The sequence below is a fragment of the Bombus terrestris genome, unplaced genomic scaffold (assembly GCF_910591885.1).
Source record: "Bombus terrestris unplaced genomic scaffold, iyBomTerr1.2, whole genome shotgun sequence".
NCBI classification, from domain to species: domain Eukaryota; kingdom Metazoa; phylum Arthropoda; class Insecta; order Hymenoptera; family Apidae; genus Bombus; species Bombus terrestris.
Window position 1 is genome coordinate 5,268,697 of NW_025963552.1, and position 13,521 is coordinate 5,282,217.

General features: G+C 36.2%; 1 long non-coding RNA gene across 5 annotated transcripts; it reads left to right on the forward strand.

Moving 5' to 3' along the window:
• Positions 1-10,438: 10,438 nt before the first annotated feature.
• On the forward strand, positions 10,439-12,552 carry LOC125386989. Of its 5 annotated transcripts, none has more exons than XR_007227594.1 (3): positions 10,448-11,511; positions 11,678-11,701; positions 11,785-12,552. It is a non-coding gene; the product is annotated as an uncharacterized LOC125386989 (long non-coding RNA). The 5 variants fall into 5 exon arrangements; XR_007227592.1 differs by having other exon boundaries at positions 10,450-11,511; positions 11,678-12,394; positions 12,471-12,552; XR_007227593.1 differs by having other exon boundaries at positions 10,451-11,511; positions 11,678-12,394; positions 12,488-12,552.
• The last annotated feature ends 969 nt before the right edge of the window (positions 12,553-13,521 follow it).

Sequence of the window (13,521 nt, forward strand, 5' to 3'; positions counted from 1 at the left end):
CTTTTGAAAACAGTCATTTTTGTATTTTTTAATGATTTTGGTTAACTTCCTGGTTGCGTTGTTTATGAAGTGATGTGCGTGATAGATATAATTGTATATATTGGACGTGTGTGATAGTTGTAGTAGTTGGGCCTAGTCCGCTGTATTGTCACTGGGGGTTGTAGATGTCGCTGCCGGTGTACTACTGATTTTTCCTCCGTTTCTTGGTGCGTGGAAATAAAATCGGACTCCGGTCGCCGGGATTCGAACCCGGGTTCCGAACGTTCGCAACCTAAGACGTTAACCACTGCGCTGCCGTCGTCCGACACTAGTTCGTGTCGAATGGTGGTATTTGGCTTGTCGAGTGCCGCCACATTTAGTTTGCGTTTGTCGTCCGGTATTCTATGGGTCTGCCATACTCTTCTTAGTCTTCGTTTTTCTGTGATTTTGTTTAATACGTAATGGGGATATTCATATTTGCTGATAGAAGTCTTAGTAGGTGTGGAGGAGCGGATAGCGTTTATTATGCTCGTGTTTAAGTATTCTGTGGCTGCTTCAATATCTTCCTTTGTATTTAGTGAAATTGAGGCAGAGGTGGAGTGATTAAAGACTTCTCTGAAGAGCTGTCAGTTGGTGAGTTGGTTGCGAATAAGGCCATTAGGTGAGTTCTCGATTATTGCTGAACTGACTGTTGCTATTACGGGGGAATAATCAGAAGAGAGTACAGCCGAGGAGTTGATTTGGACATATCTAGGCGAGATATTTTTGGTTATGAGGAAGTCAAGTAAATCGGGGATTTTGTTAATGTCAGTAATGTGGGCCAGTGGGCCAGTATATGAGCTCATATGTGGTGAGGTAATTGAGATTGTTGGTGGTTATGCTTTTCAAGAGGTTTTTGCCTCTTGCTGTGACAAGTCTGCTGCCCCATTGGGTATGTTTGGCGTTATAGTCTCCTCCAGCTATGAATCTATTGCCTAGGGTGTCAAGGAATCTGTCGAAGTTCTCTTTGGCAATCGAGTGCCTGGGAGGGCAGTATGCTGCTGAAGTGGTGATTGTACCATGGCAATATTTTATTGCTACGCTTGTGGCTTGCAGGTAGCCTTTCTGGAATGATGGAAGCTCGTAATGCTTAATGCTGCATTTGATGATGATTCCGGTGCCGCCGTGTGCCTTTCCACTGGGATGTTGGGTATGATAGAAGTTGTAGCCGTGTATTTTGAGGTAGTTTTTGTCGGTGAAGTGGGTTTCAGGTATGAGCATTACGTCGATTTCCTGTTGTTTTAAGAAGAGTTCTAGTTCAAATTTGTGCTGAGCTAGACCGTTCGCGTTCCACAGAGCTATACGCATTGGTTTTATTTTGCTTCTGTGCGTATTAGTTTATCCATGAAGGGTGTAAGTAGTGACAGTAAGTTGTTAATTTACTCTGTTTGCTTCTCTATTAGTTTTTCGAGTCTGGTGAAGTTGTCTGTATTTTGTGGGGTGGGAACACTATTTTCTGAGTATACACTGAGTATACACTGTTTTCGTATTGGTTATATTTCCTTGTGCTGCCTGGGCTCAGGAGATTAATGGTGTGGAGAATTTTTGGGGTCTAGGTTCCTGTTTGGTTATCTCCTTGGGTCTGGATTTATGGTACTTATTATTGTGCAGTGTTTTATAGGCTAAGCATCCTTTGTAGTTCGCAGGATGCTCTCCTTGATAGCGGATGCACTTCGCGGAGTTTTCTGGGGATTGAGTGCATTGATCAGTGGGGTGATTACCTGCACATTTTACGCACCGGAAATTATGGTTGCAGTATTTCTGCGTGTGGCTGCATCTTTGGCACCATTTGCATTGTACTATCTCTTTTTTTATAAGAGGTGGTTCGGTCTTAACTATAGAGTTCATAAGCCGATTGACGTTGTAGATTTCTTTGTTATTTTCATTTTGTTTTATATCGATGAAAAATAAGGATAGTGGGTTTTTTGTGATCCTATGCCTAATGTTGCTGATGTTAGTTACTTCGTGGCCGTGCATTAACAGTTCGAACTTTAATTCGTCTAGATTGACTAAGTGGTGGATGTTGCGTAGCACCACACGAAATGGTCTTTCTTGTTTGAGCTTGTTGAAGTGGTCACCACTTCTAGGAAAACTCCACATCTGGTCTATTTAGCATTCTCAAGCGCTGAAGCTATCGACAGCATATAGACAAAAGAATAGCAGGGAGGCAGATCATAAACAGTAGACAGGCGACGTTGGCTTCGGGGTTTTCAGTTATAAAGTAACACTGCTAGCGTGCGGATCTGGACCAGCTCAAATTGTATTCCTGTACTTCACTATTAAATTAAATATATATTTTGTATCTTACACTTTATCCACGCGCTTTTCTCTCTTTATATACCGAATAACCTCAACAGGTTATGGGCCCAGGGCTGTAAAGTGTAAGATAGCAACGCGAAGTGAATAAATTGTCAAAGTATTGTGCTTCGTAAAGTAAGTGATAGTGCTAAAATGGAATCAGCAAGTGCGAAGATCGAGATGTTACGTGGCGAAGAAAACTGGCTCCAGTGGCGTTTTGTCATGCGTACACTTTTAGAGGAAGATGACGACCTGATCAACGTGTGTGAAGGGAATCTGTGTCATCCAGGTAACAGTGCGGAGAACGAAATCGCCCGTAAAAGATTTTTGAAGGCAGATCGGCTAGCGAGAAAATTAATTGTGACCTCAGTAGGAAGGAAACCGTTGGATCTTCTTTTACGTTGCACAACAGCACATGAAATGTGGAAAAAGTTGAATACAGTATATGACATGAAATCGGATGAGAATCTAAATATGGTCCAGAAGCAGTTCTTCAATTTTAAATGGGAAGAATCTGAAAATGTATCTTACAACTTATCAAAGTTGGAATTGATAGCGGCGAAGATGAAAACTCTTGGGAGTGAAATTGGCGAGAAAATGCTGATAACACGCATTTTATCGGTGTTACCGAACAAATTTGACTATTTTCACAGAGTGTGGGATTCAGTGGAAGAAGAAAAGAAGACCTTAGACAGGCTTAGTACCAGGCTGATGGCGGAAGAAATCAGATGGAAGAAAGACGACCAGGAAACATCGGTGGCGCTGATAACAAAAGGTAACAATTATAAAAGGGGACAGCAGAAGCAGTCAAGCAAACGTGAATACGAGAAACAAGGACCAAGCTGTTTCAACTGTGGAAAAGTTGGCCATCTAAAGAAGGATTGCTTTAGATGCTTTACATGCAAAAGGAAAGGCCACACCAGCAAAAATTGCTTCAAAAATAAGAAAGGAAACAACAGCAGAGACAACCAGGAACCCAGAAATGAAAATCGAGATCACAGCAGAATTGGTCTATTAGGAAGCACCTCAACGATACAAGTGGCAAACCATGATGCTTGGATAATCGACTCAGGAGCTACGGATCACATGACAGGACAACAAGAATGGTTCAGCGTCTTCGAAAAATTCGATAACATGGTGAAGATAGAAATCGGCGATGGTACGTTCATGGATGCGTACGGCAAAGGAAAAATCAAGGTAGAGACTTTTGTGGACGACAAATGGGTAGCATGTACAATGAACGGTGTCTTGTATGTACCAGGTATGAAAAGAAATCTATGTTCCATTAGATCTGTTGCAAGAAGAGGTATAGATTTCTGTATTCTAAGGGAAGGGAAAAACTGCATGTTTTTACAAAATCAGAAAATAATAGCAAGGGGTTCTGTTATTGGAAATTTATATAAGGTCGACATGCGAGTTATCATACCGTCAGTTTGTAATCTTAGCAATAGAGCGGAGTCAAACGCGGACACACTGCAGTTATGGCACGAACGGCTATGTCATCAAAACATCAGATACGTTAAGGAATTTTTAAAGAATTCGAATATAAAAGTTGTAGAGGATAGTAACTTTTTCTGTGAAGGTTGCGCGTACGGGAAACGTCATAGATCGAGTTTTCACCAGAAAACCAAGCGTGCGACTAAACCTCGCGAAATTATTTATACGGATGTATGTGGACCTATGGAAGTCGAGTCATTAGGCAAGAAATTGTATTTTCTTGCGTTTAAAGATGATTTTTCCAAATTCACAAAGATTTACTTCTTACGACATAAGTCAGAAGTAATCGAAAAGTTAAAAACTTTTTGCCTAGAAGTCGAAAATCAATTCAATGGTAAGATCAAAGAAATTCATAGTGATGGAGGGAAAGAATTCAAAAATAAAGAAGTTAAAGAATTTCTAAGAAGTCAGGGAATTAAGCATACGATTAACGTCCCATACACTCCTGAACAGAATGGCGTCGCAGAAAGAGAAAATAGAACAATAGTAGAAGCAGGAAGGTCGATGTTATATTCGAAATCTAATCTACCGCTGTTTTTATGGGCCAAAGCCATGAACACCGCAGTGCATGTCATAAATAAAACCGGGCCGACAAGACAAGACAAGAAAACACCATATGAACTGTGGTACGGGAAATCGCCAGATGTAGAAAAGTTTAGAGTTTTCGGTACTGAATGCTTTGCACACATACCTGCGGAAAAGAGAAGGAAATTGGACAGAAAGGCTAACAAAGGATATTTGGTAGGCTATTTAGATGACGGACGAGGGTATCGAGTGTACGTGCCGACCGTGAGAAATGTAATATTAAGCCGTGACGTAATATTTAAACCCGAACTAGAAATTGAAAAATTCGTTAATTTAAGTTTACCGAAAATTGTCGAGCGCGAAGATGTGCGTGCACAGAGCGATAGAGTATGTACGTATGAAAGTGCAGAGAGTGAAACTGAAAAACAACCTTTTAGAACTAGCGAGAATGTGAGACAATTGAAAGATAGAGATAAGATCAAGCGAACCGATTTTTATGGTAACCCAGTAACGTACGCAGCGAAAAAATTACCAGTGGATTTTAACGAAGCGATGAGATCCGAAAAGAAAGAAATTATGTGGCTAAAGAAAATATTTCTCGAATGCAAAATAGAGATATTTAAGTATATGCTATGTGTAGATAATACTAGTGCCGTAAAATTAATTAAGAATCCTGAATTCCATCAAAGAAGTAAGCATATTGATGTAAGATACCATCTCTTGCGAGATTTATACAATAGAGGCGAAATTGATGTAACATGTGTAACAAGCGAAGAGCAACTGGCAGATATATGTACAAAGGCGTTGCTAAAACCAAGATTTGAATACTTAAGACAAAAGTTAGGTTTGAAAAATAAAAAAGATGTTAAGAGGTAATTGTTTATAGAGATGTAGAATTTTTAGGGAGGGTGTCGAAGTGACTATCACTTTTAATAAAAAAAAAAAAAACTCTACATGATCTGTTTAGTCCTCTCGTGTTTTAGTAATAAACAAATTTGAATGGAAAAGAGAAAGGCAGCTGGCAAATGTATTTGTGAAGACATTGACAAAATCAAGAGTTAGAAAAATATTACGATATAATTGTTTGTAGGGATGTAGAGTTTTAGGGAGGGTGTTGAAGTTGTCACCACTTCTAAGAAAACTCCACATCTGGTCTTTTTAGCTTTCTCAAGCGCTGAAGCCATCGACAGCACATAGACAAAAGAATAGCAGGGACCATAAACATAAACCATAGATCATAAACAGACAGGCGACGTTGACTTCGGGGTTTTCAGTTATAAAGAAACACTGCTAGCGTGCGGATCTGGACCAGCTCAAATTGTATTCCTGTATTCCACTATCAAATTAAATATATATTTTGTATCTTACACTTTATCCACGCGTTTTTCTCTCTTTATATACCGAATAACCTCAACACTGCTCGAAAAAAATTCAATGATTACAGGGCAGTTTTATCGGAAACCCAAGAAAAAGAGTTAGTAAACTATATATTAATCTCAGAAACATTATGTGGCGTTACTTTAACGGGTCTACAACAATTAGTTTCTCAAATAGCAAAGAAAAATATTATTTTGGGTAACTTCCCTTCAGAAACATATAACATTATCATTAAAAACATCTCAGAAGACATTCGTTAGTCGTGCAATTGGCTTCATCGCGTTGTTGCAGGGCAGCTCTTCTATTCATTACATTCCTTTTATGAAAATTACAAAACTTAACCTGGTAATATTCACAACGCTGACGAAAGCAGGATTATGCAACGGCCTAACAAATCATTGAAAATATATTATAATTTTTATCCTTTGGTTTAGGAGATTCATAAAATTCTCAAGTCACATGCTTGAGGAAACAGTGCTTTCTTTGCTTGATGGTCTCGTATCGTCAAAACACTAAAATCGTGGAATTAATTAATCTCGCTCATAAAATAATATTATTACTTTACGTCATCCACCATACTACGCCCATGATTTGCAACCACCTCCACTAAATATTTTAAACGCTCCGTAACAGATTACGAAGTTACGGAATTATATAAAGCAACATTTTTTTGACGCAGTTATTACTGAAACTGTTATTCAAGGGTCCCAGGAAACTGCAATATTTCCTTTTAATGTGTTTCCTGATTACTTGTGTGCTCCTTTGAGAACTACAAGTAGAGACCACCAAATATTAACAGCTAGAACAAGAGGATCTAATAAACCAATAGGCGACCAACATTGTGCAGCAAGTCCTGTTATCAAAAGACGTAGAAACGCTACTATCCACATCTAAGGACGTAGGAACGCTATCAGTGACGTCTAAGGATGCAAAGCCTTCGGCATTTATATTCTCCCCCAAAATAATCAAATCTATCAGAAAGCAAAAGAAAGAGTAAAGAGGAAAGCAAAGAAAAGAGGGAACGCCGTAACAATCATCTCGGAACAAAAAGCAAGGTCGAACAGGAAATTACTCAGACTGGAAAAAAGACCGAACGAAAAAAATCATTCAAAACCAAAAGCGCACTTAGCACAGATAAAGAAAATGTAGTAATGGACAAATGAAAAATGCAAAATTCTTCGCTCCGACTCGCATATTTTGTGACGAACTCATTATATCACCAAAATCTAAGAAAAAAATGGATTAATGTATTATATGGCATAGATGGGTACATGAAATTTGCACAAATGAGGACTGATGGTTTAACTAACTAGCACTGCTCATTAGATTAATTATATCATCTCTTACGTCGTCGCGCAACTTATTCCGATTATGTCCATCAAGCGTGAGTTATCTATAAAATTTAATCGTAGCGTTTAGCTTCCATTCATAAACTTAGCTTATTATAGTTCGTATAGTTGTCGTCTAACTTGGAGCCTACATATTCATGCACACTATCAACAGAATGGTTGGATCTCTCATAAATCGTCTTTTAACTGTTTTGTCAATCGATGCACTGATAAGGCGTCTTTCTCAAGCACTAACTGCTGAAGTTATCAGGACATGAATTGCATTGGGTGATCGACAGAACGACGAGTTTTTGGAACTGCATGGTCGTCCCGCGGCCTATTCTAAGAGAGCGTCGAACGGTGACACCGCGTTTTTTTCTATCTGACTACTCGTTGAATCACTTCAAGTCAGTTCGAGTCTATCAGTTTAGAGAATCGGTGTCAGTGCACTTCGCTGAGCGTGTGTTCTCGTGCGCTTACGCGAGACGTTCTCTTTATATCAAACATTGCAGAAACAAACTATGTGTGGACACGGTTAGCATATCGTGCGGATAGCTAGAGAAAGAGTAAAACAGAAAAAGGATATAAAAATACGAAGAAAGGAAAAAAGCAAATTGGAAAAGAGAAAGAAAGGGCTAAAAGCAGAAAGAACATTTTTTGACTTGGGCGAATTGAAACGCCCAAAGAACAAAAAAGAATGTAAGACAATTACTGGAGAAAGTTAATTTTTATTATAAATTTATAGAAGATGCCTGAAAACTCCTGGAACGACTTCATAACTTATTAAGGAAAAACGTGGAATTCATTTGCAATGAAGGATGTGAGAAATAATTTCAGATGATCAAGGAATATCTCTGTTCAAATCCGATTCTAGCGATATATGAGCAAAACAAAGAAATATTCATTTATACAGATGCAAGTGTTGATGGTTTAGGAGTCGTTTTAAGATAACGGTATGTTACACCCGGTTGCGCACTTCTCAGGAAAACTGAAACCAGACAGAATCAAAGAAGAAAGCAATCTATCTGGAATGCCTTGCTGTTAAAGAAGCGATTCAATATTGGCAACATTACACATTATTGTTGCTTCGCACAGAATGCTTGATATGAAGTGAACCTTATAGCGATAGCATTCGTGATGAGAACTAGCTGCAGTGCACATATAGCTGCAGATGGCAGCAGTTCAGGAAAATTGCATCAGGTCTAATATGACGTTTTACGTGTACATCAATTGCAACTCGAATGATACACGTTGCTGAACCGAATAACAAGCGTATCAACTAAAAAATTGCGAAATACAGATAACAATGACGTGATCGCAAGTGATCTTAGTTAATATACTTTGAACTTTGTTGCTGCACTTTCGATGATAGCGACTACTGTTATTTGCAAGAACTGCAAACGAAAAATTCAGTATTGTAGAACCAGAAACCGCGGCTTAGGTTCTAAAATTGCAATTAAGTGTGAGTACTGAATGAAATTTTTCAACTTATCTCCACTCTAATTGGCAATGTCAATCCATACCAAAAGCCATGTGAAATAAATCACAGGATTGTGTTGGCAACTTTTAGAGAGCGGAATGGGAAAAATAAATTTATTTTGTGGGCTAATGGATATTTTTCAGGGATTTCAGTGACTATGGCTGTCTGGAAAATTTATATTCTGCTGTTTTACGGATATATAATCGTCCAATTTTGAGAGCTGCTGAGAAAGACGAAAGGAAAGTTACTGTTTCGGAAGAAAAAATGCCAGGAAAATGAGAGAATTGAATTCTTCGTTTAGTCTTGCTACATTCCTCGGGAAACACAGTAAGAAAATGCTTGATATAATTGTAAAATCTAGTTTTCTCAATCTTGCAACGTTGCATGGAAAAATAAACTGGACACAGAACAGTACAATGATTAGTATGAAGGTGACAAAGATAATTGCACTATAAACCATATCGATGTTGGTAAAGTGAAAATTGATGTCATCACAGAAATGTTTATGAGATCAGGAAAGAAACATCATGCCAAGTATACTACATATATTGGAGATGGAGATAGCGAAACGAATAACGATATTAATCCATACGAAGACATTGCTGTTTAAAAGAAAGAATATGCCAGTCATGTATAGAAACGAATAGGCACAAGGCTAAAGGATGCCAAACAATGTTAAATAAACTGTTTTTGAATAATTATGATACAATAGTGTTTTCGCAAAAAGTGGAATTTCTAACTTGAGAAGGAGAGACATAATAATTTGTAAATGTCCTAAGAATAGCGAAGAGTATAATCCATGCATGTTTTGAACCAGTTAAAGTTGGATTCTAAGTCGCTTTACACAAAGTTCATCTGAAATAGAACTTTTGTTTGTAATTGCTTTAGCGCTGCTTAAGTTAATGTTAGATGAATATAATTAAGTGCTGGTGGTCAAACCCTGAATCCTCGTCAACGTCTTATCGCCGACCTATTAAATTTGTATTTATGAAAAAAATGAGACATTGGCTAGGGAAGAAGAAGATAATAATGGAAATAGATAACCTTTCTCCCAATACATACAATTCAGACAATGATAATATAAAAGTTATCTTTGCAGTGCGCTTAGCCATGTTATACGGTAGCATTGGTAATATTTTATCAAATACAAATGCCAGTCCAAAATGTTATACCGGTGGAGAATCTTCAAAGAAAAAGAATTCGATAGAAATTATTCAAAAACCTTGCAAATGCGCGTATGGGCAAAGTGTGTGCGAATCTCAAATGTCACGCCTAGAAACATCTCACAAGGAAATTCAACTAACAGATACATGTTAATTTTCATAAAAACTTGCACTAATTGTTACGTCTGATATCCACACATCCTTACCGCGTACCCTAAATAGTCTTAAGGACTCGTCATAACTCTTGGCACTTTCATGGCTAAGGTCCTTTAGACCAAACAAATAACTTTTTTCAAAATCGTGTTCAAAAAGTTTATTGTTTACTACGGGAAAGTTAGTTTTCTCACGTATGATGCTTCCATAGAATGCTTCCCACTAGCAACTCTCTCTCGGGGACGGTTAGCACTCTTCCTCATCACCAACCTAGAAAATTAGCCAATTAACGGCGAAATCCTTCCTTCACTCTCCCAACGAAAACTGATCCTTAACAAATCAGATCTTTTCAAATCATCTTCACAGAAAGACAGTCTTTATGCATTTTTTGAACCGTCATCATCTAAGCTTACGTCGCGTACCACACACTGTAACTTTGGCTATCAATCGAAACTCAATTATACCTTATCAATTTACATCTTCTTTACAAAGTTCTTGGAATAAACATTAATTTATACCTGTTAATTCAGTGTAAACCCATTTGGACCACCCTTGATATCGTAACAGAAATAAGGGGATCGATTATTTCGTGGCGTCGATTACCTAATCGTAACGGGACTTACGACTCTCGTTGACGTGCTTTCTCGCGATCGCGTCTCTCCGCGAATGGTCCAATAAACACTAATGTTCATTAGTACTTAGCTAAGAATTCAATCGTAATTCGACCGTGCCAGTTTGTACTTTCAGGAAGAAAACAACCTTATTGACCGGGCAGTTCTATGCAACTGTTTATAAATCGCACATTAAGCGAACTTGTTTACGAGTTAAAATCCAAAGGTTTCAGTTGTAAGAACTATAAGAAAATATCTCATGAATTATGATCACATTGATATAGGTATTGAGAAACGCTAAGTTAGTATGATCGCTAGTTCCTACAAGCTAAGTTGGCACGACTTCTAACGACGCTCTTTTGTCTTAGGAGTCGACCACGTGTTAATTAACTAAGTGTATCCAGTGTGTTCAGACGCTTTGCACAAGGTGGTGAAATATAGAAAGTAAAACTTGAATCTGTGTGAATCAATCAAGTATCAACCCCAAACGGGGTATTATATGTATAAAACGAAGCAAAAATGAAACATATTCTTTTCATTTGTAATTTTAAATAACGAATAGACAAGATAACGCATAAATGGAATTTATCATCTTCTTTAAATGGTATAGTGCATTCCATAATTAAAATGGAATTTATCACCTTCTTTAAATGGTATAGTGCATTCCATAATTAAAAGCGAATAAAAAAACGAACTTACCAAAGAACCATGGGAAAGAATTTATAAAGTTTTATCTTACTCAGGAGTCAGTTTGCCTGAATATCACAAAATCCATTCACGTTAAATTTCTGGCAACGAGAACTCTTGAAATAATTTCTTAAAAAATGAATTTTAACAGACTTTTCTTCAATTTTTTAAATTGTAACAGAAACATTGTAACAAGGGAAAGATAGTGTGTGCAAAAATGCGTGAAAGGGCATTTAGAAAAATCGAAATAGTTGGAAATATAATTAAAAAGTGAAGAGGAAATATCGTGGCTTTCATGCCAGGAGCATAAATGTGAAAATTTTCAGCTTTTATGACAAATTCTACTTCTTTTTCTTTTTTTTGTTTAAATTGAGGTGTGTATTGAAATATATGTATACATATATAAATATCAAAAATAATAATCATTTTCCTTAGTTCATTTATCAAAATGTCATTTCCTTATATTATTATAATACAAAGAATTATAAACTTGATGTATAATGCAAAATAAGGATATAAAAATTAAAATTTATTTCACAGCTTCACTTGAATATGGCATGAAAAGTAAGGTTTGAAAGAAAATTTCAGATACATTGATTTCCGGAGTTATTTAATTGCTTTTCACGTTTACTTGTGAATTTCCACAGTTGATCAAATTGCAAAATTCATACCATTGGTATTATGCAAACAATATAGAGTGTAATAAAAGGAAAATAAGAAAATACAAATTCTGACAGTGAATTTAGTAAAAAGTCAAGAAAAAGTAAGGCAGATGTTAGGAAACCATAGCAAAATAAAAGAAGCTTAAGAAGGCAACGGTAACCATAATAATAAGAAAGAAACACAGGAGAAAGGTCACTAAAATAAATTACAAAGTGTAAAGTGGCAATAGGAGACAACAAGAAATAAACAACAAGTACGAGCAAAGAAAATACAGTAAATACAATAAATACAGTAAATTCAATAAAGAAATGAAGGCATAATCTTAAATTAAACCTTAAATCCTACAGAAAGTACATATAATGTTGAAGGGAATGGGGAATATGGAAGACGAATTAAAGAAGGTAAGAAAAATTTAAGATTAATTAAGAGAGATTTTATATTATAGTAGAGAAATATCAGAATATAGAAAAAGATAAGAGAAAAGAAAGGGACATGAGCAGAAGAACAGAGCAAACTGAACAGAAGAGAGAAGCAAACTCACAAAAAGAAGTGAGGTACTAGAAGAGTCAGACAAAATTGAAAGAAGAAAAAAGGGTAAAACTGTTGTTATAAAAAGATTGTAAATAAGAGGTAAAGTAGAAGGACACAAAATGATCTCGAACATAAATAGGTTAAACTTTGTTTCAGGGCATCGCTCATTCTGGTCATTATTTGTATCTTCTAATGTTATTTCATGAATATGAAGATGAACATGAAAATGAAAAATAACAGTTTTGAGTTTAGCGATCCATTGTTTCACAAGTAAGGATCAATATATGAATTGATTCAGCAAAGACAATTTTTGGTATTTCATACAGGAAAAAAATATATATGGCCCAACTAATACTATAGCAAAAACATTCATAGTGCTCGTAGAAATTAATGCCTGAATGGTAATTTGGCATAAAGATAAAGTGAACCATACACAGTATATAGCTATATGGCATAGAAGTATCGCATTTCCACTACTCAACAAAAATAGATAAAACACAAACACATTCCCTAAAAAGAATATTATACATACTGAAATACCATGTAATGCCAGATTAAAAGCTAATGATTAAAAGCAAGAAGAATAGGCTTGGAACAGAAACTAATAAAATGAGGAGTAAATTATATGTTAAAACTGGCAAACATGGGAGAACACATAATTAAACAGGAAAACATTGGAAAAAGTTATACACACATGATAAACTCAAATAAAGTTATGAAGCCAATGATACAGAAATAATAATAAATTTAAACTAAACAACAATAAAAGAAATAACAGAGATACTTTCTGGAGAAAAGAAAGAAAGAATAGAATAATCTATCTATAGTGAAGTATATAAATATGATAAGAATGTAGAAAAATAATTAAAGTTACTTACTTACATATGAAACTGCTATTAATAAATAAAAGAATAATCAAAGTTAGAGTAGCTGGGAGACAAGAACAATCAGGGAATGCAAAAAACAGTATAATATACAAAACAGATGGAAACAAAATGTATAATATGTGTAAGAAAAATAAATTGGATACAGTATTCAGAATTTACAACAAAATTCATTAAAAAAGCAGCAATAGGATGGTCGTTTCCTTTTCTGACAAAGAAAGATAGTTATGAGGACTGACAAATTTTATTAAAAAGCAAAAGCAGTGTAGCGGCACAAGAGTCATAGGACGAGGCGGATCGAGAGTG